Here is a 14,148-nt window from a genome sequence, read left to right on the forward strand (position 1 = left end):
CACATTGAAAGAACTGCCATTTGTGCTCCTTCCCCCAACCCCACTGATGTGGGTTCCCCTGAGGGTCCCAGCAATTGTTGACAGTCCTGGTCTTTCTATGGGAACCATGTGCATCCCCAATACCATCCTTCTTGAGAAGCCTGGCATTAACTTGCCTCCCTCCCGGAAACATAGTGGGCCAGGCCTGGTGGCTCATGCCTATAATCCCTGCACTTTGGGGGGCTGAGGAGGGAGAATTGCTTGAAGCTAGGAGTTCAAAACCAGCCTGGGCAACATAACAAGATCCCATCCCTACAAAAAATTAAAAATTAGCCTGGCATGGTGGCATTCACCTATAGTCCCAACTCTTCCAGAGGCTGAGGCAGAAGGGTTGCTTGAGCCCAGGAGGTTAAGGCTACAGTGAGCTATGACAGCACCACTGCACTCCAGCTTGGGCAACAGAGTGAGACCCTGTCTGTTAAAACAACAACAACAAAAACCATAGTGAGTTGCATCTTAGGAGTTGTCAGAAGAGACCTACTAGCATTTAAACAAACACTAACATCAGATTATACAACTTTCAGATCACCAAGGAGATCTCTTTAAAAAATGAGACTACCCCAAGGCAGGAGAATCGCTTGAACCTGGGAGGCGAAGGTTGCAGTGAGCCAAGATCGCGCCACTGCACTCCAGCCTGGGCAACAGAGTAAGACACCATCTCAATAATAATAATAATAATAATAATAATAATAATAATGATAATAATAATAAAGTGAGACTATCTTGGTCACTTGGAGAAGCTTCCCAGAGGGCAAATAATGCATTACTTATGCACACCCTCCTGGGTATTGTATACAATGGAAGTTGTATAATTAGAAATGATGGGCCAGGTACAGTGGCTCTGGTCTGCAATTCCAGCACTTTGGGAGGCTGCGGCAGGCAGATGGCTTGAGCTCAGGAGTTTGAGACCAGCCTGGGCAACATGGCAAAGCCCCATCTCTACAAAAAAAATACAAAAAGTTATCCAAGCATGGTGGCACACACCTGTAGTCTCAGCTACTTGGGAGGCTGAAGTGAGAGCCCAGGAAGCAGAAGTTGCAGTGAGCTGAGATCACCCGACTCTGCACTCCAGCCTGGGCAACAGAATAAGACACTGTTTCAAAAAAAAAAGATGTAAGACTTACTCCTTACTTTAAATGATGTCATCAATGACACCACTTTGGTCCTTAACGGCATTCAGCTCAGTCTCAACTCACTAGTCAGGATTGTTATAGATGATAGACTTTCTCTTTACACACCAAGTCAGAGTCTGTAACATCACTCATACATCCTGCTGAATCTAGATTAATGCTTTTGTGGGCCAGGTGGAAACGTCAACACAGAAACCTAAAGAAAAAGCCATTTGGCTTTCAAAGATAGATTCTGATGGTTTGTGGCATTTGGTCAGCTGGTTTAATCCAGGAGCCTGGGCAGTAAGGGAGGTAGATTTGAAGCCAATGCTCTGGGACTCCTGATATTTAAAGTCCTGTTGATGGTAGCCTTAATTAAATGCTGTATGGGACAAATTAAAGAGATTTGGTCCCAGCCCCTATTGGTCAGGTAAATCAGATTGGCTGATGGAGTGGCATATTCATAGGAAAATTTGCCCTAAGTGAAGATAGTATTATAAAAACAAGGGTCAATATGGTTAGGAGACAATTCAATGATACTTCAGGTTTCTACATATCTTATGAACAGAGACACAGAGAACCTTTCTTTTAGACCATCAGCTCAAGAAGGTAGAGCAAACAGCCTTGGAAAATAAAGATAATGCCTCCTTCCAGAGGAGAGGGCATTTTAAAAAAAATAAAGACAACGTCTTATTTCAGGCAGAAGTTGGAAAGGTTTGCTTGCAAGCATTATAAAATATTGAAAGTTTCTAAGCTCAGAAATCTGCTGCATGTTTAGGCATCAACAGGCCCTCACCATGTCATCCTGTAGGATTTGGTGTTCTGGGAACCCGCGCAAATGCTGATAATCTGGCTACTGCTATGACTATGAATAATAAACCTCCTTTTGTCCCTGATGCAAGAGTCTCATGTCCTTTGTCATCATCCACAACACTGTGGTAGACTAGTCTGTTAGCTTCCATGTGGGGGAAAATCTCAGAACCTTCACAGTTCTTAACAGAAACACCATGGTCTATTAGCCATCACCACAGATCCCGGACAGCCAAGGCACTAAGGCTGGTACTCTGACCCTGCATCCCATTAAATAATTAAGTCCAGCTTATCCCCACCTGCACTCTCATATTCTGAAATCTTATCATTGCTTTTAGGGAGCCCAGCACTATGGCAGTATCTCCTACCATACCTTGGCCTATAGTGGATGGTCCCCAGTGCTCAAAAACACCAAGTGCGTTACCCCTTTACTAATGAATTTCTTATTATTACAATGGATTCAGTTTACTCTGGGTTCTCTTGGGCAACATAATCAAGGGATGAGGTCTCTAGTCTCATATAATAAATCTACATCCCCCAAGCCCTCTGATCCTCCCTCCCTCAATAATCTGCCAAGGCAGATCTGGCATTTCCACCTTTTTTTGTTTTGTATTTTTTTAGAGACAGGGTATTGCTCTGCCACCCAGGCTAGAGCACAGTGACACAATAACAGTGGCTCACAGCAGCATCGAACTCCTGGGCTCAAGTGATCCTCCCACCTCAGCCTCTCGAGTAGCTGGGACTACAAGTGCATACCACCTTGCCCAACTAAATTTTTTAAATTTTCTTGTAGATATGGAGTCTCATTATACTTTTCAGGCTGGTCTCAAACTCTTGACCTCAAGTAATCCTCCCAAAGTACTTGGATTGCAGGCATAAGCCACCACACCACCTCTTTTATTGTAAATCCTTATCATGCCCAAGCTTCAAGAAGTCATTCCAGCAGGCTTCTAGTACAGACCCCAAATGTCCTTTCCAGGTTACTAAATTCGGAGTCAGAAGAGAGTGCTACCATGTTGATAAATTCTTCCTTGTCTGGTCTTATATTTCACCACAAATACTCCAATATTCATATATGTTCTCCTGGTTCCTGCTGATTCATATTTGCTGGGTCCTCAAATTCTTTTGGAAAGCAAGATTTTTGATCTTGGTGAAGACTGTATTTCTCCTCTTAAGCTGTTGGTCTGTAGGCAGTGAGATATAGCATGAGCTAATCTCAAGAAGGGGGAACATCGCTCTGTGAAGCAGCCACCTGAGGGAGTTTTTCATGGTTACCAGGAAAATGAGACTAGTCTCCTCCAGAAGAGGGAAAGCAACTGCTTCTGCCAACCTTGAAGGGTTAGGGCACTTGCTCCCTTTTGCCATCAGAGAAGTCCCTGGGGCTGAAAGTGAAAAATACATATAGAGTGTTGGAAATGAGATGCTGTTCACCTAAGGTAAAGCTGCCCTCAGAAGGAGCTATCTACTACAGTCGCAGCAGAAATCTGAAGTAGAACAAGAGGATATGACGCAAGGTGTCAGCTACAGCCACCAAGCTAATAAAAGGGGGAAATGGAGTAGGCAAAAATACTACATTTAAAAGAAATTAATAAAGGAGAGAAAAGGGAACATATAACAAGTGAAGCAAATAGAAAGTACATAGTAATATGGTAAACTTAAACAACAATGTAGTAGTAATTACATTAAATGTAAATAAACCAAACACTTCAAATAAAAGACAGATTGTCAGAGTAGATAAAACACACACACATGCACACAAATGCATATACAGCTCTATGCTGTTTACCTTAAAGGCACCTAAAATATGAAGATAAAGAAAGATTGTGTGTAAGTGGATGGAAAAATAAACACCATATGAACAGTAATCAGCAGAAGGCTAATATGGTTATATTTTAATACTAAACAAGATAGACTTTAATGCCAAAAACATTAATAGAAATAGAAATATTTCATAATGATTAAAAAGTTCAATGCACTAGGAAGATATGACAGCTCTAAGTTATATACACCTAATAAGTTATATACGCCTCAAACTATATGAAGCAAAAGTAGGCAGAAATACAAGAATAGCCAGGGGTGGTGGCTCAGGCCTGTAATCCCAGCACTTTGGGCAGCTGAGGTGGGCAGATCCCTTGAAGCCATGAATTTGAGACCAGACTGGGCAACATGGGGGAAACCTTGTCTCTACAAAAAAAATACACAATTAGCCAGGCGTAGTGGCCCGCGTCTATGGTCCCAGCTACTCCGGAGGCTGAGGTGAGATGATCGCTTGAACCGGGGAGGTACAGGTTGCCATGAACCAAGACCGTGCCTCTGCACTTCAGCCTCAGGAACAGAGTGAGACCCTGCCTCAAAAAAGAAAGAGAAGAAAGAAAAAGAAAGAAGAAAGAAGAAAGAGAGAAAGAAAAAGAGAGAAAAAAGAAAGAAGAAGGAAGGAAGGAAGGAAGGAAGGAAGGAAGGAAGGAAGGAAGGAAGGAAGGAAGGAAGGAAGGAAGGAAAGAGAAAGAAAGAAAGAAAGAAAGAAAGAAAGAAAGAAAGAAAGAAAGAAAGAAAGAAAGAAAGAAAGAAAGAGAAAGAAAGAAAATAAATTAATACAGTGACAGAAAGTAGATCAGTGGTTGTCTAGAGCAGGATGGGAGGAAGGAGCAAAAGGGAACTTTTCCAAAGGGTACATATGTCAAAATTTATCAAGTTGGTAAATTTTATGTTCTGTGTATTTAGCCACAATAAAAAAGAAAATTATCAAATTGTCACTTTAAATATGTGCAGTTTATTGTATACCAGTTATACCTTAATAAAGCAGTTCAGAATGGTGTATTTAAGTAAAATAATGTAAATGACACCATTACACAAAAATCTTTGATCCCACAATTATTATTTCTTAAGAATGGATTCCTATAAGGAAATGTACTGGGTGAAATAGTAATAATACTTGTAATATTCTTGAGATACAACTTACATTCAAGAAAGATTGAACAAATCTCATCTCACTCTCCCAAGTACTGAGAATTATAGGTTAAAAACATTTACCAATTTATCATTTTTAATGACCTCTTGTTTTCATTTACATTTTTATTAGTATGGACACCATATTTTAAAGAGAACATTTATGAGCTAGAGGGGTTAAAAGGAAGCCATTTAGGGCAATGTGGCTGTGGAACTTAGGTTTTCTAAAGAATGATGGATGATGCAGGGATGTTCACCTGAGGAGACTCCATGGGACCAGAGAAGTAGAGAAAGGCATGAGAGCTCTTAAAGGAATTGTAGTGACATTATTCAGGAGAGGATTAAGACTTTGCTTTGGGATACCAGAGGGAAATAAAAAGACCAAGTTCCATGTGGATGGAATCCTTCAAAGAAAATTTCAGCACAGGGTGAAAAAGGATGTTTGGGGATCAAAGAGTGGAGAGGATTATAAAAATACCCACTACTGGAGCTTTAATGCAGTTAAATAATTAATAATAGCTATATTATTATTATACTATGAAGGTTAATATGCTTTCCTAGTCCTTAAACTAATCAAGAAAAGCTGGGGCAACTTGGCAGACACATTGCAGAGGGAGTGCCTGCCTCAAGTGGGAGTTTGAGCTAGATAGTCTTGAATCATGATCTTTAAAAGACCTCTGATTTGTTGTTCTCATTACCCCTCTTTCACTTTTTTTTCTATTTGCTCCTGTACTTCTCTGGGAATAGTGACTTATCCATCTCACTATGTTTGCAAATTGAAGGGTGAGAAATATAGCCACTTGTTTATAAGAACATACTGAGCAGACTTTAAACACAAATTCACTAATCACGGATGATGGAATTATTTCAGATATGACAAGAGAGATTCCTGGCAGAGTACCTGGTTGGCTCCTTAATCCTGTTAAAGTGGTTTATGACAAGTACAACAATATTATTACCCTGTTAATGAATGACTAGCCAGTGCCCATCCCAGCTGATGAGTCTAAACAGACACAATAGTCATTATGAAGATTTAATTTGTTTGCACCTATCACTCCACCAAAACACTTGAAGGCAGTTTACACAATAGCAATGAAAACATGTGCTATGAAGAAAGATACTGTATACAGTACACAGAACAATGAGAAGGGAGGAGAGCTGGAAGAAAGTAAGAGTTTGAAACAATGTCTTCCTTAATGGTTGAAAACCTGCTAGAATGGGTATTTGATGCCTTGCCCAAGGCTTTTTTGTTTACTTTTGTGAACAATAAGTAGCCAGTCAAGGTCTTCAAACTAGCAAGTGACACAATCTTTTTTTTTTTTTTTAATGAGTTATCTTGGTGGAAATGATGTGTAGGGTGAAAGGAGGTAGGAAAAAAAAACTAATGGTGGGAAGACAAGCTAGGAGACTGTTGAAATAATTGAGATAAGAAACAATGTTAACTAATCCGGTGGTTGTAACAATTGCCAAAATGCTTTGAAACTGCAAATTTAAATCATTTCACATTTGTTAGCGCAGGTCCCCAAGGTCCCTAATCTTCCCTTAAAACCTTTCCCTCCCACATTATCCTGGCCCACACTCCTCTTTTCTTATTTAAGGTTATGTAGAAAGATGAGGAAATTGCATTTACCAGAACTTCTCTTGGGGGATAAGATGTCATATGAATTTAAAAGAAATGCTTTAATAACTCACTTGATAGAGGGAGTGAAATCCCAAAGATTGTAACAATAGAAACTCACCAATTCCTTCCATTCCCTCATTATTTCCACAACTAAAGATTGACTGACTGCTAGGGGCCAGATACTGGAAATACAAAGATGGATAAGAAACACAAAGCTCCTAATTTACATTAACTTAAATTAGAATATCTATTATGGAAAACAGTACAGAAGTGCCTCCAAAAATTAAAAATACAATACCATATGATCCAGCAATCTCATTGCTGGCTATGTAGCCAAAGGAAATGAAATCAGTATGTCAAAAAGCACACCCATGTTCACTGCAGCTTTATTCACAACAGCCGAGATTTGGAATCAATCTAAGTGTCCATCAACGAATGAATAAGGAAAATGTGATATATACACACAAAATGGAATATTATTTATCCATAAAAAAGAAGGAAATCCTGTCATTTGGGAAGACATAGACATAGATGAACCTGGAGGACGTTGTGCTATGTGAAATAAGCCAGGAACAGAAAGACAAATACCACATGATCTCACTTATTTGTGGAACATGAAAGATTTGAATTCTTAGAAGTAGAAGTTACATGGTGACTATCAGGAGCTTGGTGAGGTGGTGGGTAGGGCACAGGGTCAGAAGGTTGGGGAGATGTTGGTCCAAGGATATGAGATTTCAGTTAGATAGAAGGAATAAATTAAAGGGATATATTGTATGGTGATTATGGTTAATTAGAATGTATTGTATTCAAAATTGCTAAGAGAGTAGATTTTAAGTGTTCTCACCACAGAAAATAATGATAAATATGTGAAGTAATGCATACATTAATTCACTCAATTTAACCATTCCACATGTATATATATTTCATAAGATAATATACATAATTATACATAATTTTAATTTATCAATTAAAAATAATGCTTTAAAAGAAGAAATACAGATTGAGAGTTGCTTCCAAGATGGTCAAATAGGAACAGCTCCAGTCTGCAGCTTCCAGCATGATCAATGCAGAAGATGGGTGATTTTTGCCTTTCCAACTGAGGTACCTGGTTCATCCCACTGGGACTGGTTGGACAGTGGGTGCAGCCCACGGAGGGTGAGCCAAAGCAGGGCAGGGCATTGCCTCACCCAGAAAGTGCAAGAGGTTGGGGTATTTCCCTTTCCTAGCCAAGGGAAGTTGTGACAGACTGTACCTGGAGGAACGGTACACTGTGCTTTTCCCATGGTCTTAGCAACCAGCAGACCAGGAGATTCCCCCCAGTGTCTGGCTCAGCAGGTCCCATATCCACAGAGCCTTGCTCACTGCAAGCGAAGCAGTCTGAGATCAATTTGTGATGCTCCAGCCTGGTGGGGGAGGGGCGTCCGCCATTGCTGAGGCTTGAGTAGGTAAACAAAGTGGCCGGTAAGTGCGAACTGGGCAGAGCCCACCACAGCTTGGCAAGACCTACTGCCTCTTCTCTAGACTCCAACTCTGTGGGCAGGGCATAGCTGAACAAAATGCAGCAGATAACTCCTGCAGACTTAAACATCCCTGTCTGACAGCTCTGAAGAGAGCAGTGGTTCTCCCACCATGGCGTTTGACCTCTGAGAACTGACAGACTGCCTCCTCAAGTGGGTCCCTGAACCCTGTGTAGCCTGACTGGGAGACACCTCCCAGTAGGGGCCAAGAGACACCTCATACAGGCAGGTGCCTCTCTGGGAGGAAGCTTCCAGAGGAAGGATCACGCAGTTATATTTGCTATTCTACAATATTTGCTGTTCTGCAGTCTCTGCTGGTGATACTCAGGCAAACAGGGTCTGGAGTGGACCTCCAGCAAACTCCAACAGATCTGCAGCTGAGGGACCTGACTATTAGAAGGGAAAACTAGCAAACAGAAAGGAATAGCATCAACATCAACAAAAAGGTCATCTACACCAAAACCCCATCTGTAGGTCACCAACAGCAAAGACCAAAGGTAGATTAAAACCACAAAGATGGGGAGAAACCGAAGCAGAAAAGCTGAAAATTCTAAAAACCAGAGCACCTCTTCTTCTCCAAAGGATTGCAGCTCTTCACCAGCAATGGAACAAAGCTGGATGGAGAATGACTTTGACGAGTTGACAGAAGTAGGCTTCAGAAGATCGGTAATAACAAACTTCTCCAAGCTAAAGGAGCATGTTCTAATCCATCGCAAGGAAGTTAAAAACCTTGAAAAAAGGTTAGATGAATGACTAACTAGAATAAACAGTGTAGAGAAGATCTTAAATGACCTGATGGAGCTGAAAACTATGGCATGAGAACTTCCTAATGCATGCACAAGCTTCAATAGCCAATTCGATCAAGTAGAAGAAAACATATCAGTGATTGAAGATGAAATTAATGCAATAAAGTGAGAAGACAAGATTAGAGAAAAAAGAGTAAAAGGAAATGAACAAAGCCTCCAAGAAATATGGGACTATATGAAAAGACCAAATCTATGTTTCATTGGTGTACCTGAAAGTGATGGGGAGAATGGAACCAAGTTGGAAAAGACTCTTCAGCATATTATCCAGGAGAACTTCCCCAACCTAGCAAGGCAGGCCAACATTCAAATTCAGGAAATACAGAGAACACCACAAAGATACTCCTCAAGAAGAGTAACCCCACGACACATAATTGTCAGATTCACCAAGGTTGAAATGAAGGAAAAAAATATTAAGAACAGCCAGAGAGAAAGGTCGGGCTACCCACAAAGGGAAGCCCATCGTACTAACAGCGAATCTCTTGGCAGAAACCCTACAAGCCAGAAGAGAGCAAGGGCCAATATTCAACATTCTTAAAGAAAAGAATTTTCAACCAGAATTTCATATCCAGCCAAACTAAGCTTCATAAGTGAAGGAGAAATAAAATCCTTTACAAACAAGCAAACGCTAAGAGATATTGTCACCGCCAGGCCTGCCTTACAAGAGCTCCTGATGGAAGCACTAAACATGGAAAGGAACAACCAATACCAGCCACTGAAAATACATGCCAAATTGTAAAGACCATTGATGCTATGAAGAAACTACATCAATTAATGGGGAAAATAACCAGCTAACATCATAATGGCAGGATCCAATTCACATATAACAATGTTAACCTTAAATGTAAATAGACTAAACGCCCCAATTAAAAGACACAGACTGGCAAATTGGATAAAGAGTGAAGACCCATGAGTGTGCTCTATTCAAGAGACCCATGTCACGTGCAGAGACACACATAGGCTCAAAATAAAGGGATGGATGAAGATCTACCAAGAAAATGGAAAGAAAAAAAAAAAAAAAGCAGGGGTTGCAATCCTAGTCTCTGATAAAACAGACTTTAAACCAATGAAGATCAAAAGAAACAAAGAAGGTGATTACATAATGGTAAAGGGATCAATTCAACAAGAAGAGCTAACTGTCCTAAATATATATGCACCCAATACAGGAACACCCAGATTCATAAAGCAAGCCCTTCAAGACCTACAAAGAGACTTAGACTCCCACACAATAATAATGGGAGACTTTAACACCCTACTGTCAATATTAGATCAATGAGAGAGAAGATTAACAAGGATATCCAGGACTAGAACTCAGCTTGGCACCAAGCAGACTTAATAGACATCTACAGAACTCTCCACCCCAAATCAACAGAATATACATTCTTCTCGGCACTGTATCACATTTATTCTAAAATTCACACATAATTGGAGGTAAAGCACTCCTCAGCTAATGTAAAAGAACAGAAATCACAACAAACTGTCTCTCAGACCACAGTGCAATCAAATTAGAACTCAGGATTAAGAAACTCACTCAAAAATCACACACCTACATGCAAACTGAGCAACCTGCTCTTGAATGACTACTGGGTAAATAAGGAAATGAAGGCAGAGATAAAGATGTTCTTTGAAACCAATGAGAACAAAGACACAATGTGCCAGAATCTCTGGGACACATTTAAAGTAGTGTATAGAGGGAAATATATAGCACCAAATGCCCACAACAGAAAGCAGGAAAGACCTAAAATTGACACTCTAACATCACAATTAAAAGAACAGAGAAGCAAGAGCAAACACATTCAAAAGCTAGCAAAAGGCAAGAAATCACTAAGATCAGAGCAGAGCTGAAGGAAACAGAGACACAAAAAAACCTTCAAAAAATCAATGAATCCAGGAGGTGGTTTCTTTGAAAACATCAACAAAATAGATAGACCGCTAGCAAGACAAATAAAGAAGAAAAGAGAGAAGAATCAAACAGACACGATAAAAAAATCATAAAGGAGATATCACCACCAATCCCACAGAAATACAAACTACCATCAAATAATACTATAAACACCTCTATGCAAATAAACTAGAAAATACAGAAGAAATGGATAAATTCCTGGACACATACACCCTCCCAAGACTAAACCAGGAAGAAGATGAATCTCTGAATAGACCAAAAACAGGTTCTGAAATTGAGGCAATAATTAATAGCCTACCCCCCAAAAAAAGTCCAGGATCAGATGGATTCACAGCCGAATTCTACTGGAGGTACAAAGAAGAGCTGGTACCATTCCTTCTGAAACTATTCCAATCAATAGAAAAAGACAGAATCCTCCATAACTCATTTTATGAGGCCAGCATCATCCTGATACCAAAGCCTGGCAGAGACACAACAGAAAAAGGGAATTCTAGACCAATATCCCTGATGAACATCAATGCAAAAATCCTCAATAAAATACTGGCAAACCGAATCCAGCAGCACATCAAAAAGCTTATCCACCACGATCAAGTCGGCTTCATCCCTGGGATGCAAGGCTGGTTCAACATATGCAAATCAATAAACGTAATCCATCACATAAACAGAAGCAATGACAAAAACCACATGATTATCTCAATAGATGCAGAAACGGCCTTCAACAAAATTCAACAGTCCTTCATGCTAAAAACTGTCAATAAACTAGGTATTGATGGAACGTATCTCAAAACAATAAGAGCAATTTATGACAAACCCACAGCCAATATCATACTGAATGGGCAAAAACTGGAAGCATTCTCTTTGCAAACTGGCACAAGACAAGGATGCCCTCTCTCACCACTCCTATTCAACACCGTATTAGTTGGCCAGGGCAATCAGGCAAGAGAAAAAAATGAAGGGTATTCCAATATGAAGAGAGGAAGTCAAATTGTCCCTGTTTGCAGACAACAGGATTGTATGTTTAGAAAATTCCATCGTCTCAGCCCAAAATCTCCTTTAGCTAATAAGTAACTTCAGCAAAGTCTCAGGATACAAAATCAATGTGCAAAAATCACAAGCATTCCTTATTCCAATAACAGACAAACAGAGAGCCAAATCATGAGTGAACTCCCATTCACAATTGCTACAAAAAGAATAAAATACCTAGGAATACAACTTAAAAGGGATGTGAAGGACCTCTTCAAGGAAAACTACAAAGCACTGCTCAAGAAAATAAAAGAGGACACAAACAAATGGAAGAACATTCCATGCTCGTGGATAGGAAGAATCAATATCGTGAAAATGGCCATACTGCCCAAAGTAACTTGTAGATTCAGTGCCATTCCCATCAAGCTACCAATGAGTTTCTCCACAGAATTGGAAAAAACTACTTTAATGTTCATATGGAACCAAAAAAGAGCCCACATAGCCAAGACAAACCTAAGCCAAAAGAACAAAGCTGGAGGCATCACGCTACCTGACTTCAAACTATACTACAAGGCTACAGTAACCAAATCACCATGGTACTGGTACAAAAACAGATATAAAGACCAATGGAACAGAACAGAGCCCTCAGAAATAATACCACACATCTACAACCATCTGATCTTTGACAAACCTGACAAAAACAAGAAATAGGGAAAGGATTCCCTATTTAATAAATGGTCCTTGGAAAACTGGCTAACCATATGTAGAAAGCTGAAACTGGATCCCTTCCTGACACCTTATACAAAAATTAATTGAAGGTGGATTAAAGACATAAATGTAAGACCTAAAACCATAAAAACCCTAGAAGAAAACCTAGGCAATACCATTCAGGACACAGGCATGGGCAAGGACTTCATGACTAAAACACCGAAAGCAATGGCAACAAAAGCCAAATTAGACAAACGGGATCTAATTAAACCAAAGAGCTTCTGCACAGCAAAAGAAACTATCATCAGAGTGAACAGGCAATGTAGAGATTGGGAGAAAATTTTTGCAACCTACCCATTTGACAAAGGGCTAATATCCAGAATCTACAAATAACTTAAACAGATTTACAAGAAAAAATCAAACAACCCCATCAAAAAGTGGGCAAAGGATATGAACAGACATTTCTCAAAAGAAGACATTTATGCAGCCAACAGACACATGAGAAAATGCTCGTCATCACTGGTCATCAGAGAAATGCGAATCAAAACCACAATGAGATACCATCTCACTCCAGTTAAAATGGCAATCATTAAAAAGTCAGGAAACAACACATGCTGGAGAGGATGTGGAGAAATAGGAACGCTTTTACACTGTTGGTGGAAATGTAAGTTAGTTCAAACCTTGTGGAAGACAGTGTGGCGATTCCTCAAGGATCTAGAACGAGAAATACCATTTGACCCAGCATTCCCATTACTGGGTATATACCCAAAGGATTATAAATCATGCTACTATAAAGACACATGCACATGTATGTTTATTGCAGCACTATTTACAATAGCAAAGACTTGGAACCAACCCAAATGCCCATCAATGGTAGACTGGATTAAGAAAATGTGGCACATATACACCATGGAATACTATGCAGCCATAAAAAAGGATGAGTTCATGGCCTTTGCAGGGACATGGATGAAGCTGGAAACCATCATTCTCAGCAAACTATCACAAGGACAGAAAACCATACAGCACATATTCTCACTCATAGGTGGGAGTTGAACAATGAGAACACATGGACACAGGGCAGGGAACATCACACACCGGGGCCTGTCAGGGGGTGGAGGCTGGGGGTAGGGATAGCATTAAGAGAAATACCTAATGTAAATGTCGAATTGATGGGTACAGCAAACCAACATGGCACATGTATACCTATGTAACAAACCTGCACGTTGTGCACATGTATGCTAGAACTGAAAGTATAAAAAAAAGAGGGAAAGAAAGAAATACAAAGTTCCTGTTGACATGGATTATGCATTACAACCCTGTTTGTTTCAGGATCTTTTATTTTGCTGAGCGCTAAGATTAATAGAGTAAGCACGTATGAGGAGACAGAGAAATTGCCTTAAATAACACAAGAAAAGGAAATCAAGGTGGTAGATTGCTGTACAGAGAAAGACTAAAAAATGTGTGTACATGAGCAGAATATATATGGAAAATAAAAACAAACTAAAAATGGTTTGGAGGTGAAGTGGGAACTTAGTAACCTATATGGGAAAAAGGATTGGTAGGGAAGTCATGTCAAATGGGATTTTCTTTAAAGTATAGTTCACTTAAAGGGAAGTGATTAAAACTATCTTTTCTCTTGTCTCCATAAATTATTCAGTAATAGCTTTGCATTCACTAGTGCTTTGGTGCATGATTGAAATAGAAGAGATGCCAATTTTGCTCCTAGGTT

This window comes from Macaca nemestrina, chromosome 2, assembly GCF_043159975.1.
Source record: "Macaca nemestrina isolate mMacNem1 chromosome 2, mMacNem.hap1, whole genome shotgun sequence".
NCBI classification, from domain to species: Eukaryota; Metazoa; Chordata; class Mammalia; order Primates; family Cercopithecidae; genus Macaca; species Macaca nemestrina.